General features: G+C 44.1%; 1 protein-coding gene across 1 annotated transcript in view; it reads right to left on the minus strand.

Moving 5' to 3' along the window:
* The window catches only part of LOC142694207 (uncharacterized), a 308,282-nt gene that overhangs the window by 94,206 nt on the left and 198,479 nt on the right, over nucleotides 1-15,597 (minus strand). The gene's annotated exons all lie outside the window — the stretch shown is intronic.

The following is a 15,597-nucleotide window of genomic DNA, read 5'->3' on the forward strand; positions in this document are numbered from 1 at the left end:
AATACAACCTCAAGTGCACACCTTTTATAATCCGTGTTCAGTGGCATCACATCCTGTGCCTAAAATTGGTTTTACATAACAGTTAAAAACATTAGAAAAATACATACATATTTAAGTAATATATGTGACAAGCATGCCTGGAGGCAATGGCTATTCAATCTCAAGACACTTCGGTAAAGTTAATGTGTGAGTAAGTGACAGCACAGCGTGATCTCGCGAGATCACGCTGTGCAGTGAAACGAGCTAAACATGAATGGAGAGAAGTGTATGAGACGGAATGGTCAGTGTCATACACTTCTCTTTACAACGCCCAGTTGGTAAAATGGTAAAAAAAACGCCCAGTTGTCTATTAAGAAAAGAATTAGCGTAAATCTAAAATTGTTCATAACTTGCTCAAAATTGATCGTTTTGCAAAATAAAAACCACTGTTATCTACATTACAGCGCCGATCAGATTATGTAGGAGATAGGGCACTTATAATCTGGTAACAGAGCCTCTTTAAATTTTGTCCATACTCCAGCTAAACATACCGGAATAGACATACAAACATCCACATCCCCGTCATTATAAGCAAGATCTCCCTTTATACAAAAATGAAATGATCAAATAAATAATATATAAAAGTAAATACTGCAAAGATGGTAACAATTGCTGTGCAGATATGGAGAATGCCAGATTTCAGTCAATAGTGTCAGTTGTGAAGATTGAATTAAGTAGATTCAACAATGTCTATAATATTTTTTCAGTGCATAATTATCTATAAAAAATATAAGAAGATCATTTCAAAAAAACCTCAACCATAGGTTGGGCACCTAATCTTAAGTACCACATTCGAATAATGATGTTGCCAGGGACACGTACAGGAACACACCGCTAACAGATACCAGTTGTCCTAAAGTCCCTATTCAGGCCTCTTGGTTCCAAGGTGTCTAATACAAAAATCCATTTGAATTCAAATTTTTTGAGGGCCTTAACCCTATCTCCTCCTCTTCTCATAGGGGATACCCCATCTATTATCCTAAACCGCAATTGTGAGATGTTATGTTTACATTTCATGAAGTGGTCAGGAATTGGTAAATCATTTTTAAGACTCCTAATTGTATATTTATGTTTGTTCAATCGGGCTCTGCAGTCTTGCGTTATCTCTCCAACATACAGCAGACCACATGGGCATTGGATGGTATAAACAACATAGCTTGACTGACAGGTATAGTAATGTTTGATTTTATACAGTTTACCTGTTCTAGGACGTAAAAAGGTGTCACCTTTAATAAAGCTATTGCAATTACAGCATGCCATACATGGATTACATTCATTTTTAGATGAATTTATCTTGGTGTTTTTTTTTTTAGCTTATTTCTGCCTTGACAAGTGTATCTTTTAAATTGGTTGGTCTCCTATAGGCCATCATCGATGGATTCTGGAATTCTGTGATACCAGGGGATGTATCCTTTAGGATTGCCCAATGTTCCCTCAGGATGTTGGAAATCTTACCACATACTGGGGCATAAGTTGATACAAAGGGAATTCTATTTTGTGCATTCTTATGCTTTTTAGGTTTCAACAAAGAACACCGTTCAACACTTTTGATTTCCTTAAGAGCTCTGTCCAGTATTGGTCTAGGATAGGATCTCTGTGCAAATCAATTACACATTTTATTAAGTCTATCATCTAAGAAACATTCATCAGCTACCACTCTTTTAACAGTTGACTATAGGGGAGGCATTCAACCATACTTTTAGGGTGGCTACTTTTAAAGTGCAACAAATTGTTGTGATCTGTTGGTTTTACAAAGCGGTCAGTTAATCTATTTCCCTGTCTTGTCACTATAGTATCCAAAAATGTTAATTTTTTTTATGAATATACAATGGTGAATTGAAGTTCCGAAAAGTGAATTAATCTCGTCATTGAATTTTAATAATGTCAAAATATCGTTATTCCAAACAAGGAAGACATCATCAATGTACCTCATCCAGCTCCCCACAAACTGGAAGAAGCTGGATGGGTACACAAATTTCTCCTCAATAAATGTCATAAATATATTTGCATATGTCGGTGCGACATTGGAACCCATGACAATACCCCTGCATTGTATATAAAAATAATCTTGAAAAAGAAAGTAGTAATACAATTTACAATAAGGAAATCTAAAATTAATTTTGTTCCTTGCCTAGGGTCCAATGTTGCACTAACTCCACAACTGCCTGTATGCCCTTTTCGTGTTCTATACTGGTTTATAAAGATACCACGTCAAACGACATAAGCCAACAATCCTCTCCAACTTCCAACTTTTCAAGCTTATTAATAAACTCTGTTGTGTCTTGAATATATGATTTAGCTCCTATCGCTCCCTTTCTCAAAATTTGGTCTAAAAATGTTGCTATCTGGGTGAAGATCGACCCTATCCCCGAAACAATCGGTCTACCTGGTCTATTTAAATTTTGTGTGGATCTTTTGGAGCAAATATAGAACAGGTGTCCTAGGTTTTACAATAGTCAAGTATTCATGAAGTTTTACATCTATGAGATCTGTCGCACAGGCATGGTCAACAACAATGCTTATTTTTTTCATAATGTAAAATTTAGGGTCATGTTCCAACCTCTTATATACCTGTTGATCCCCCAGTTGTCTCAAGGCTTCCCCAATGTATTGGCTAGTTTCCATAACCACAACCGCACCCCCTTTATCAGCGGCTTTAATGGTGAAGTCATGGGCACCAGCCAGCACATCAAGGGCCTCAATCTCCTGTTTTGTCATATTTGGTTTCATTAAAATATTACCAACAGATTGTCTCAAAGTGTAAAGGATCTGCCAGACACAGCTTCTGTGTTGACGCCCGTGGTTACTCAGTCTGCACCTGCTCCTAAGTCTGATGGAGTGACTCCTCAACGGGTCGGCCCCTGAGCTTTCCTCTGTTGACCTTTTTTTTCTCTCCCTGAGGAGGTGAACACTCTACCTGAGTTTATTCAGGACTTCGCTGATGTTTTTTCTAAAAAGGCCTCCGAAGTGTTACCTCCTCATAGAGAGTACGATTGCGCAATCGATTTGGTACCAGGGGCTAAGCTCCCTAAGGGTAGGATATTTAATCTCTCTTGTCCCGAACGTGAAGCCATGAGAGAGTATATCCAGGAATGCTTGGCCAAGGGTTACATTCGCCCCTCTACTTCTCCGGTAGGTGCTGGCTTCTTCGTAGGGAAGAAGGATGGTGGTCTTAGGCCGTGCATCGATTACTGAAACTTGAATAAGGTCACTGTAAGGAACCAGTATCCCCTTCTGTTGATTCCTGATCTCTTCAATCAGGTTCAGGGGCCCAATGGTTCTCTAAGTTTGATAGACGGGGGTTTATAACCTTATCCGCATAAAAGAGGGGGATGAGTGGAAGACTGCGTTTAACACGCCCGAAGGTCATTTCGAATACCTCGTCATGCCCTTTGGGTTGTGTAATGCTCCCGCGGTCTTCCAGAATTTCATAAATGAGATTTTAAGAGACTACCTGGGGGTATTTCTTGTAGTGTACTTTGATGACATACTGGTGTTTTCCAAGGACTGGTCCTCCCACATTGAGCATGTCAGGAAGGTGCTCACGGGCCCTTCGGGAAAACAAACTGTTTGCTAGAACCGAAACAAAAGGTCAACAGAGGAAAGCTCAGGGGCCGACCCATTGAGGAGTCACTCCATCAGACTCCGGAGCAGGTGCAGACTGAGTAACCACGGGCGTCGACACAGACGCTGTGTCTGGCAGATTCTTTACACAAAGAGTGTATTTTATCTCTCACCAGATTAATATACGTTTCCACTGCTTTATTAGTAATCGGAGGTTGGAAGTTGGAAGTCCCAGTTGACTCGTGTCTCATGAAGTTGTTGTCTCGTCTCGCGTCTCATGTTCTGCAAAGAAAGCTTTAAGACTAATTCTCCTAAAAAAAAAAGTGGTCATATCAAGTTCGCATTGAAACCAGTCTAAGCGGCTATGCGGGCTATATAAAAGCCCTCTATTTAACAGACTAAGTTCAGCATCCGTCAAGTTGACAGATTAAATATTCATGTCATGTCATGAGGATGCTGCCGATAACCATTGTGTGCAATGCCCACCTCACTGGGAGTTTTGGGAATCGGCAGACAACTGGACAGGATTCCATGTCCAAAAAACAATAATTGCTTACCTGTAATAGTTTTTCTGGAGTTCATGACAGCACCCATGCGAGGAGATTAGACATCCCAGGACAGGAAACCTGAGGAGATAAAAAGGTTCACACCCCCACCACAACTTAGTGATTTGCAAGAAAGGAAGTGCCCAGAGGAGTGATCAAAAGAAAAAGTAAAAAGGTATCTTGAAAGATGATAACACAAGAGGCAGAGATGAAAGGGACCGAAATCTGGTAAGATATATCCCTATTCTGCCTAGACCACACCCTAAACCATAGACCTCCACACGAAGGAAAGGATAGAGAGTTACTGACTTAGTGCCAAATAAAATCTTATAAGGGAGGGAATATTTTGGGTGCTGTCATGAGCTCCAGAAAAACAATTACCGGTAAGTAATTATTGTTTTATCATTGCTCATGACCGCACCCATGTGAGACTACACTAGTAGTCATCAGTGAAGGACAACAGCCTGCAGGACTTTGCTACCAAAGGAAGCATCTGCTCCAAAAAGAACCTGCAGACGGTCATGTCTAAAAAAAAAAGTATGTGGTGAACTCCATGTAGCTACCTTACAAATTTTAAAAAGAGAGGCTCCTATTTTCTCAAGCCAGGAAGTGGCCACTGACCTGGTTGAATGAGCCAACCCCTACTGGTGGAGGAAGAGATGAGGACACATTAGGCTAAATGTATTGCCTGATTAATCCATCTGGCAATGGATACTGTAGAAGCCTTACCTCTACGAGGTCCCTGAAACTGTAGGAGATTTTAATCTTTCCTCCAATGAGAAGTAACCTCTAGATATCTCAGAAGACATCTCCTGACATCCAGGCAGTGGAATCTTTCTTCCTGAATGTTGTCTGGGTCAGGAAAGAAGGATGGTAGAACATCCTGCTTAGTATGGAACTTTGACACTACCTTTTGAAGGAAGGAGGGGAGAGTTTTAATGATCACCCTGTCATCCAATATCTTAGTATGAGGGGGTGAGCTGAAAAAGCCTGGATCTCAGAAATCCTCCTGGCAGAAGTAATGGCCATAAGGAAAGTAAATTTTATGGTTAGTAGTCTGATAGAAATATTTTCAATGGACCCGAAAATACAGTATTTAGATCCCAAGGTAGTACTACAGACCTAAGAGTGGGATTCAGACGTGATGATGCTCGAATAAACCTCTTTACCCAGGGATGTTTGGCTAGACTAACATCAAAAAAGGAACTCAGTGCTGCGATCTGGTCCTTCAGAGTACCGGGTCTAATTCGTTTGTCTATACCTGCCTGTCAGAAATCTAGAATGATTGGTATTTTAGGATCTGTCAGAGGATTTTGTTCTGAACGTACAAACTTAGTAAAGGTGTTCCAAACTCTCAAGTAGATGTTAGATGTCACTTTTTGTTTTCAGCCATTTTTTGGGCCGTAAACGTCCCGAAAAACGGCTGAACAATCAGAAGCAGAACGCCTACAAACATTGATTTCAATGGGAAATATGGCGTTCTGTTCCGACGAGTCTTTTTTACATGGCCGTTTTTAAAAAAAACGCCTGCGAAAAAGAAGTGCATGTCACTTCTTGGGCTGTTTTTGAAGCCATTTTTCATTGACTCTATAGAAAAACAGCTCCAAAAACGGCCGTAAAAGACGCCATGAAAAACATGAATTGATTAAAAAACGTCTGAAAATCAGGAGCTGTTTTCCCTTGAAAAAACTCCGTATTTTCAAACTTTTTTTGCAAGAGTGTGAACATACCCTCAAAGTGTCTACTACCTTGTCCGAAATACCTTTTCTAGATAGAATTAACCTCTCAAAGTCCATGCCGTCAACTGAAGTTTGTTGCGATGCGGATGGAAAAGGGTACCCTCAAAGAGAAGATCCTTCCTGATGGGAAGCACTTAATGAGGAGCTACTGACAGGGACATGAGCCAAGTGAACCAGGCTCTTCTGGGCCACCTTGGAGCAATCAGAATCACTGCATCTCTGTCTTCCCTGATTTTCTTTAATATCCTGGGAATAAGACAAAGGGGAGGGAAGGCAAATCCCAATTCCTGACCCCACGACTGACTCAAAGTGTCCACAGCTAGAGGATGATCTAGAGGGTTCAGAGAGTAAAAATTCCCTACTTGTTCTCCCTGGTGGCTAAGAAGTCTGTCAGAAGAAGACCCCATCTGGAAACAATCTGCAGAAAAATATCCCTGTTCAAGCACCACTCGCCTTGCCTGATTCTGACCCTTCTGAGAAAGTCTACAACATAATTGTCCTTTCTCCTGAGATGAACTTCAGATAAGCTGCTGAGGTGGAGTTCTGCCCAGAGGAAAATAGACTGTGTTAGTACTTGGAGGTGAGGAGCTCTTGTACCTCCCTGGAGATTTATGTAAGCCACTGATGTGATGTCTGAAAAAATTCTGACATTCTTTCCCAGTAATAGGGGACTTGCAGCTAGGAGACCCTTCTTTATGGCCATCAGTTTCTTGAGATTTGAGGAGAAGGATCTGGTCAAAAGTTCCCATCTTCCCTGGCAGTGATCCTCCCCCAAGTGAGTCCCCCAACCCCATGGACTTGCGTCTGTGGTGAGGCAGACCAGGGCATCCCAGACTGGAGATTCTCTACCTTTGTCCACCACAGAAAAAGGAGTCTCACTTCTGAAGAAAGGTGAAATTTGGTGTCCAAAAAGAGGGGGGAACCATCCCAAAGGCCAATAATCTCCCCTTGAAGTGGCCTTGAGTGATGCTCAGCCCACCTTATTGCTGGGATAGCTGAGGTCATAAGGCCTAGAATGGACATAAAGAGATCCATTATCCTGCTCTCTCGGGTCTTGGCTTTCTATGGGGGGAGAAAGCACTTCTGACAAATGGAGTCTGAATTCCCCAAAAAATATTGATTTTGGAGGGGGCCAGAGCTGATTTTTACCTGTTTATATTCCACCCCAGGTCCCAGAGGGTAGAGCAGAGGAGTTGATAGTGGTTTGTCAAAGATTGGTGACTGGATGAAATCAGTACAAAGTCGTCTAGATAGGGTACTAGAAGCAACCCTTGGAATCTGACAAAGGCCGCTATTTCTGAAATTACCTTTGTGAAAAATCTCAGGTCCTGAGAGATCCCAAAGGGAAGAGCCTCAAACTGGAGATGGAGAAGGCTTCCGTTCATCCAGACAGCCATGGGCGCTACAGTATCCCCCCTCTTACGCCCCCTCTTCTTGGGACCAGAGTGAGAGAGGAACTTTTTAATAAGAGTAGGGGCGCTGAGGTTCTCTTCTGGCTCCCAGGACCTCTCCTCAGGACCAATCCCTCTCCAGTCCACCAGATAGAAAGTCCTTCCTCCAACCCTCTTGCGGTCCAGGATCTCCTTTACCTCGAATACATCAGAAGGACCGCTGGAAGAAACTGTGGAACTAGAGGTCTTGCTGTAGCGGTTCAGGACCACTGGTTTCAGGAGGGACACATGGAAGGAGTTAGGGATTCTGAGGGTAGGGGGCAGCCGCAGCTTATAGGAAACAGGGTTAATTTGTTGCAGGATCTCGAAGGGACCAAGGAACCTGGGAGCAAACTTGTATGAAGGCACCCTCAAGCGAATGTTTCAAGAGGACAGCCAGACTTTAGTCCCAGGAAGATACTGAGGCGGCTCTCTTCTTTTGGTATCTGCCTTACGCTTCATGCGATCTACCGCCTGCAAAATAGAGGACCGGGTCTGTTGCCAGATTTGCAGGAAGTCCCCATATGCAGAGTCAGCAGCGGGTACCTGAGATGAAGTCGACACTGGAAGAGGAACTCTGGGATGTTGACTGTACACGATGTGAAACGGAGTGGAGGTGGTGGACTCACTTGTGTGGTTATTATAAGAAAACTCCGCCCATGGTAGAAGCTGTACCCAGTTATCGTGCTGTGAAGAGATGAAGTGGCGGAGATAATTTTCCATGATCTGGTTGATCCTCTCAACTTGCCCATTGGACTGGGGGTGATAGGCAGAGGAAAAGTCCAAACTCACATCCAGGAGTTTACAGAGGGCTCTCCAGAACTTGGAGGTAAACTGAACCCCCCGGTCGGACACAATGTGAAGAGGCAAGCCATGCAAGCGGAAGATGTGCTGAATGAAGAAGCTTGCCAGTCGAGGAGCAGAGGGTAGGCCGGTCAGCGGGATAAAATGTGCCATCTTAGAGAACCGGTCCACCACCACCCAGATGGTGTTGCATCCTGCCGAGAGAGGAAGGTCCGTGACAAAGTCCATAACGATGTGCTGCCAGGGGGCACTGGGTACAGGCAGGGGTTGAAGCAGGCCGGCAGGCTTGCTGTGAGCCACCTTGTTAGAGGCACACACCGTGCAAGCAGAGACAAAGTCCAGAACATCCTTAGGTAGCGTGGGCCACCAGAAGTGACGAGCGATCAGGTCTTGGGTCTTACGGACACCGACGTTCCCAGCTAGTTTAGAACTGTGTCCCCAGCGGAGAATTCTTTTACTGTCCGCCAACCGAACAAAAGTTCTCCCTGGATGGATATTTCTAAGCTGCAGAGGATTGGCGGTGACAACGCAGGATGGGTCTATGATCGTCTGAAGGGACTCCACCGTGTCTTCCGTTTCGAATGATCTGGACAGGGCATCGGCCCTCACGTTCTTGTCAGCGGGACGGTAGTGGAGCAGAAATTGGAAACGGATGAAGAACAGTGACCACCTGGCTTGACGAGGATTCAGTCTTTGAGCGGACTGAAGGTAAGTGAGATTCTTGTGGTCGGAGAAGATCAGAATGGGGTGAGCAGCGCCCTCCAGAAGATGTCTCCACTCCTCCAGGGCCAATTTGATAGCCAGTAGCTCCCGATCTCCAATGGAATAATTGCGCTCAGCAGAGGAAAACAGTCTTGAGTAGTAGCCACACACTACTGCCTTTCCTTTGGAGCTCGTCTGGAACAGAAGTGCGCCTGCACCAACAGAGGAAGCGTCCACTTCCAGTGAGAACTGCCGAGATATGTCAGGGTGATGGAGGATCGAAGCTGAAGTGAAGGCTTTCTTGTGGCTAATGAATGCGGACTCTGCCTCCGGAGTCCACACCTTGGCGTTCACACCCTTCTTGGTAAGGGTAGAGATGGGGGCCGTCAGAGAAGAAAAGCTCGGAATAAACTGCCGGTAGAAATTGGCGAAACCAAGGAACCGCTGTATGGCCCTTAGGCCTTGAGGACGTGGCCATTCCAGGACAGACTTTAACTTCTCAGGGTCCATCTTAAGGCCTTGATCCGAGATGACATAGCCCAGGAAGGGCAGAGACCTCTTTTCAAAGGTGCATTTCTCTAACTTGGCATACAAGCGATTCTCTCTTAGTCGCAGAAGAACTTGACGAACGTGCCTCCGATGGGTCATCAGATCTGGGGAGAAGATTAGAATATCATCGAGATAAACTACAACACACGTATAGAGGAGATCTCGGAAGATGTCATTAACGAACTCCTGAAATACTGCGGGAGCGTTACACAGTCCGAAGGGCATCACTCGGTATTCGTAGTGCCCATCGCGGGTGTTAAATGCCGTCTTCCATTCGTCACCCCGGCGAATCTGGATTAGATTATAGGCCCCTCGCAGATCTAGCTTGGAAAAATTTTTGGCTCCTCGTATGCGATCAAACAGCTCGGAAATGAGTGGCAACGGGTACTTGTTCTTGACCGTGATTTGATTGAGACCACGGTAATCAATGCAGGGTCGGAGAGATCCATCTTTCTTTTTAACGAAGAAGAATCCTGCCCCTCTCCAAGTTCTCCTTGATATAGGCTGACATCGATAAAGTCTCTGGTAAGGAGAGAGGATATACTCGTCCACGGGGAAGAGAAGCATTGGGAACCAGTTCAATGGGACAGTCATAATTCCGATGTGGAGGCAACGTCTCAGCCTCTCGTTTGCAGAAGACATCCGCAAAACTGGCATACTGAGAAGGTAGATTGGAGAGTGACTGCGGCAGAGGGGGCACAACAGGACGGACTTGTGACAGGCAATGGCTATGGCATCTGGAACCCCATTGAAGAACTTCTCCAGAACTCCAGTCGAGTGTCGGGGCGTGTAGACGGAGCCATGGCAGACCCAGCAGGATAGGATTGATAGCCTTGGGTAGTACCAGGAAGGAGATCTGTTCTAAGTCAAGAGTTCCGACCCGTAATGTCAACGGCTCAGTGATGAGCATGATTGGATCAGGCAGCGGTAGACCATTCACAGAGGCAACAGCCAGGGGTCTCTCCAGACGGACTGTGGGTAGTTGAAACCAATCCACTAGATCTTGGTGGTTAAAAGTAGCAGCCGCTCCAGAGTCAAGATAGGCGGAGGAAGGATGTGATGCCTGTCCGGTGACGATGGCCACAGGTATCGATAATTTGGAAGAGGTTTTAATGTTTGGAGACGTTCCACCTAGAGTTGCCTCTCCAACCAACCCTAGGTACCGGAGTTTCCCGGTTTCTGTGGGCATTGACGCACAAAATGACCCTTGAGGCCGCAATACATGCAAAGTCCAGAGGAGCGTCTGCGCTTCTTCTCCTGTTCAGATAACCGGACTCTGTCTACCTGCATGGGTTCCTCAGGTAGCGCACTAGGGGTGGACAATTGTGGTCTCTGGGCAGGGGGTGCTGGTCTGTGGGCCCGGCTCTCCTGACGAACCTCTTGAGAGCGCTCCCGGATTCTCATATCAACCCGGGTGGCCAACAGGATGAGGGCATCCAAGGTAGAAGGAAGGTCGCGGGCTGCCAGTTCTTCCTTGATGTGAGAAGACAGTCCCTGCCAGAAGGTCGCCACCAGTGCTTCATTGTTCCATGCCAGCTCGGCTGCTAGGGTACGGAAGGAGATCAAATACTCCCCTACTGTGGAGCCTTCTTGCTTGAGGGTCAACAGAGTGGCTGCGGCAGAGGATGTTCGACCCGGCTCCTCGAACACGGCACGAAAGGACTGCAGGAACAAGGCTAGGTCCGCGGATACAGGTCCTTGTTGCTCCAAGATTGGGTTTGCCCATGCGAGGGCCTTGCCAGCGAGGAGGGAGATAATGAACGCTACTTTAGCCTCCTCGGAGGGGAAGAGATGAGGCCGTAGCCTAAAATGCACCGTGCATTGATTGAGAAATCCTCTGCATGCTCTGGGGTCACCGTCATAGCGAGGAGGAAGAGGCAGAGGAACTGTGGATCCGGAACAAACAGGGGGAGCAACAGGCAGTGGCACGGCAACAGCTTCTGGAGGAAGAACCGGGGGTGGAACAGCGAGTAGATCCAGGCGGACCAGAATAGAATTCACCGCCTCAAGGAGTTGATCCTGACGAGTGCGTAGGTCATACATCTCTGTCTGAATCTTCTGTACTGGGGTCTTGGGCTGGCCAGCGGGTTCCATGGCCTGAGCGTACTGTCACGGACACTGGGTTTGTGGACCCACTAGGCCGCTCCGCCGTAGCGGGGAGGCAGCTGACCAGGTCACAGTCTATGTGAAAGCAAGATAGCAGACAGTAATGCTTAGGTACCTGAAATAGTCCAGACGGTGACTGTGGCTTCAGCACGGATGGAGGCAGGTGCGGAAAGTGGCGCCAGATGTGGCGGGCAGTATCCGATGAGCAGATGGCACTTGACGTGGCAGATGGCACTTGACGTGGCAGATGGCACTTGACGTGGCAGATGACACTTGACGTGGCAGATGGCACTTGACGTGGCAGATGGCACTTGACGTGGCAGATGGCACTTGACGTGGCAGATGACACTTGATGTGGCAGATGGCACTTGACGTGGCAGATGGCACTTGACGTGGCAGATGACACTTGAACACGGGTAGGCACAGGAACAATGCGGAATACAGGAACGGTAACAGGGCATGGGTAACAGCTGGAACGGGAGACACTAAGGGACCATTTGCGAGACAGACAGGGAAAGACTAACAACGCTCAGGCAAGGATCAGAAGGGCTGGGGCATTCTTATAGGGCAGGAAATCATGTGGGTTAATGAACATTGTTTTCATGTGCGCGCGCTGGCCCTTTAAGAGCCCTACGGGACCCGGTCGGACGGAGCGGAAGTGAGCGCTGGCATCTCCTAGGAGGGAGACGGAGGCCAGCGCTCACAGATCCATGGCTGCGGGCGTCGGGAGGTGAGTGAACCCGACGTCCCGCAGTCATGGGCGCTACACTCAAACCTAACGTCCCATGCCTAATAACACCATGTATATAGAATATAAGTGATGATATAGCTGTTGCAGAAAGACAAGCAAATATAAAGATGCTAGGTACAGCCACAAATACTACATGGTGAAAATTATATATGGCAGTGGCGAAAATACAAAAAGCCAATGCAGGTAAACTAACAAAATTGCCACAATCACCAGTAATTAGGGTAACAAGGCATACCTAGAGACATGGTGGAGGAACAGGACGTGGAAAGATGTGGCACAAAACGGAACGCCTCGACGCGCGTTTCGCCTAGGACCGGCTTCGTCAGGAGGCTAACGATATTAAAATAAAGGGGAGCTTTTATAGAAAGGCTGGCAACAATAAATATGAAATATTCTCACCTGTGAGTAATGTGCAGATCGACGCTCAGTTCACATGATGCGAGAGCCCGCATCACCGGAAGCGCCATGTGTCTGCACGGTGATGACGCGCCTAATCATGTGACAATAGACGTACATCACCATGGAGATGCAGACAACAGAGAAGACACTCCGGAATGCAGGAATCACAGCGCATGTGCCAATGAGCATCCATGCACAAAGTACACAATGAGAAGTGATGAAGAATAATGTATATTGGGATCGGAGGGGATTAACAGGAAAAAGTCCCAAAGTGCAGATGAAATGTCAAAATAGTGCCATAATCTCTCAACGTATCAAATATAAAAATATATATATGCACATATTGAAAAACATAATTACATATAGGTATACAACTCATCATATAAAAATATCAAAAATAAATAATAATAAATTAATAAAAAATATTGTATAAATAAATATAACATAAATATGCCCTGTCAAACAGAAAGCAAACAAGTGAGGGAATGGTATATAATACATATAAATTAATGTGTTAAAGTGAGATATAAATATAAATAAATATATTAATATATTATGTGAAATGAAAAAAATATAAGTGAAACCAAAAACGTGAAAAAATAATAAATAAAAAACCGTGCAAACACACAAATAGAATGTATATGAAATCCATAAAAAGTGCAAATTACAATGTGCATAATACTCTATAGACAGAGCATACATGAATAAAATATATAAACATATATATATACATAATACATGTATAATTAAATATACAGATAATGAAAAATAGATAAATAATTTTTTTTTATATAAAATATTATAAACTATAATAAATAATCCTAAAAGATAATTAAATAAATAAACAATAAAAAATTATAAATATATATATATATATATATATATATATATATAAACATTTGATACAAGTACAAAAAATATATATATAAATAAAAAATAAAAGATAATAAAATAATTAAATATAAATAAATAACTATGATAGATCAACATCGAATTAAATATACACAAAATGTCAATAAATCTACATGATTATATCCCTATCATGATAATATCCCAATAGATTTTAAATTTTAATTTAAAGGGACTGTCCAACGATGATCAATTTTTCAGAATATGTTTGGGATGACAGAACCGCCTTAAAGTAGGATAAGGGCAGATATAGACATCATGATAGAATAGCCAGCAAAACTGGAATACAAAAGACAAAAGTTAGAACATATAAATCAAAAAAGCCCCCCCACATAAAATACAATTAAAATTTGCGCAGGTTAGTGACAATTACAAAAGGGGTTTGAAGCTAGTGGCCTCATTCAGGCCAAAAGGTGTGGTGGTATGTAGCAGCGTGATCCACTTGATTTCTTTTTTTTTCAAGAGAGCTTTACGAATATCGCCACCCATACACCCCAATTTGACCCTATCAATACCCCGAACCCTTAGGCCCCTAGGGTCGCAAGAGTTATATTCACGAAAATGACGGGAAATAGGTTGTAGTTGCTCAAACTCTTTGGCGGTAATGGCTGACTGGATCTTACTGACATGTTCAAGCACTCGTATCTTCAACGCTCTACTGGTCATTCCAATATAGATCAAGTTGCAAGGACATGTAGCAAAGTAGATCACAGCGCTCCGTTTTACACGTAATGTTAAAAACTATTTTGTAGTCCCTATCCCTCTTAGAATTAAAAAAGGAGGATGAGTGCAAAATGTATTTGCAAGAGGCACAGCTGCCGCAGTTGAATGATCCCCATGGAGGATCACGACAAATGGATTGGTTAAGGTCTTGGAGATATAGTGACTAGATGTCAAAAGATCACGTAAGTTCTTAGACCTCCTCCACGTAATGTAGGGATTCTTGGGCAAACAGTTGGACAGATCTTGATCCATAAAAAGCACATTCCAATGTTTTTGCACAATCTTACGGATTTCAACCCATTGGGAGTTAAAAGTAGTAATAAACCTAACGTTTTGATCCAAAGTTTGATTTAGTTTAGGCTTACTCACCAACAGTGCCTCTCGTGATGAATGTTTGGCTCTCAAATATCCACGTCTAATATCTCTGTGGTTGTAGCCGCGATCGTGAAAACATACTGACATATCAGATGCTTGGTATTCGAATTTACTTAAATTGGAGCAGATACGCCGAGCCCTTAAGAATTGGCCTGTTGGTATGGCCTTCTTGGCTTTAGGATAATGAAAGGAGGTAGCATGGAGAAGTGCATTGGTCGAAGTCACTTTTCTAAAAATGTCTGTAGAGACAACATTATTACAATCCTTAGAGATCAAGACATCAAGAAACTCAACACATGACCTACTAAACTTCCACGTAAGCTTAATATTCAAATCATTGACATTAAGAGCGGATTAGAAGGTCTCTAAATTCTGCGTGGAACCCTGCCATATAAACAGAATATCGTCTATGTATCTTAACCATAGGAGTACAGCGTCGTGTCCAGGAGTATTTTGGACTACTTCTCTCTCCCACAGCCCCAGGAACAAATTGGCATATGAGAGCGCACAAGTAGCCCTCATTGCCGTACCCTGGAGCTGCAGGAAAAAGCGATCCTTCAATGTAAAGAAATTATGAGTAAGAGAGAACTCAAGCAAAGTTATCACCAGATTAATCAAGTCAGAATCGTAATTGGTCATCCCCAAAAAATATTTAGACGCTCGTACCCCATGATCATGATAGATAGACGTGTACAGGGATTCCACGTCGCATGTGACTAAGAGCATATCATCATCCAGATGTAGACCATCAAGGCGTCGCAACACATCAGTGGTATCCTTGACAAATGATGGCAAAGTCTCTACACACTTCTTGAGAAAAAAGTCAACGAATCTACATATGTTCTCACAGAGACCACCAATGCCCGAGACGATGGGACGGCCCGGGGGATTGGTGGCATTCTTGTGGACTTTAGGTAGCAAATAAAAAGTCGGTACAATCGGAAAATCCACCACCAATCCCT

Source organism: Rhinoderma darwinii, chromosome 1 (genome assembly GCF_050947455.1).
Source record: "Rhinoderma darwinii isolate aRhiDar2 chromosome 1, aRhiDar2.hap1, whole genome shotgun sequence".
NCBI lineage: Eukaryota > Metazoa > Chordata > Amphibia > Anura > Rhinodermatidae > Rhinoderma > Rhinoderma darwinii.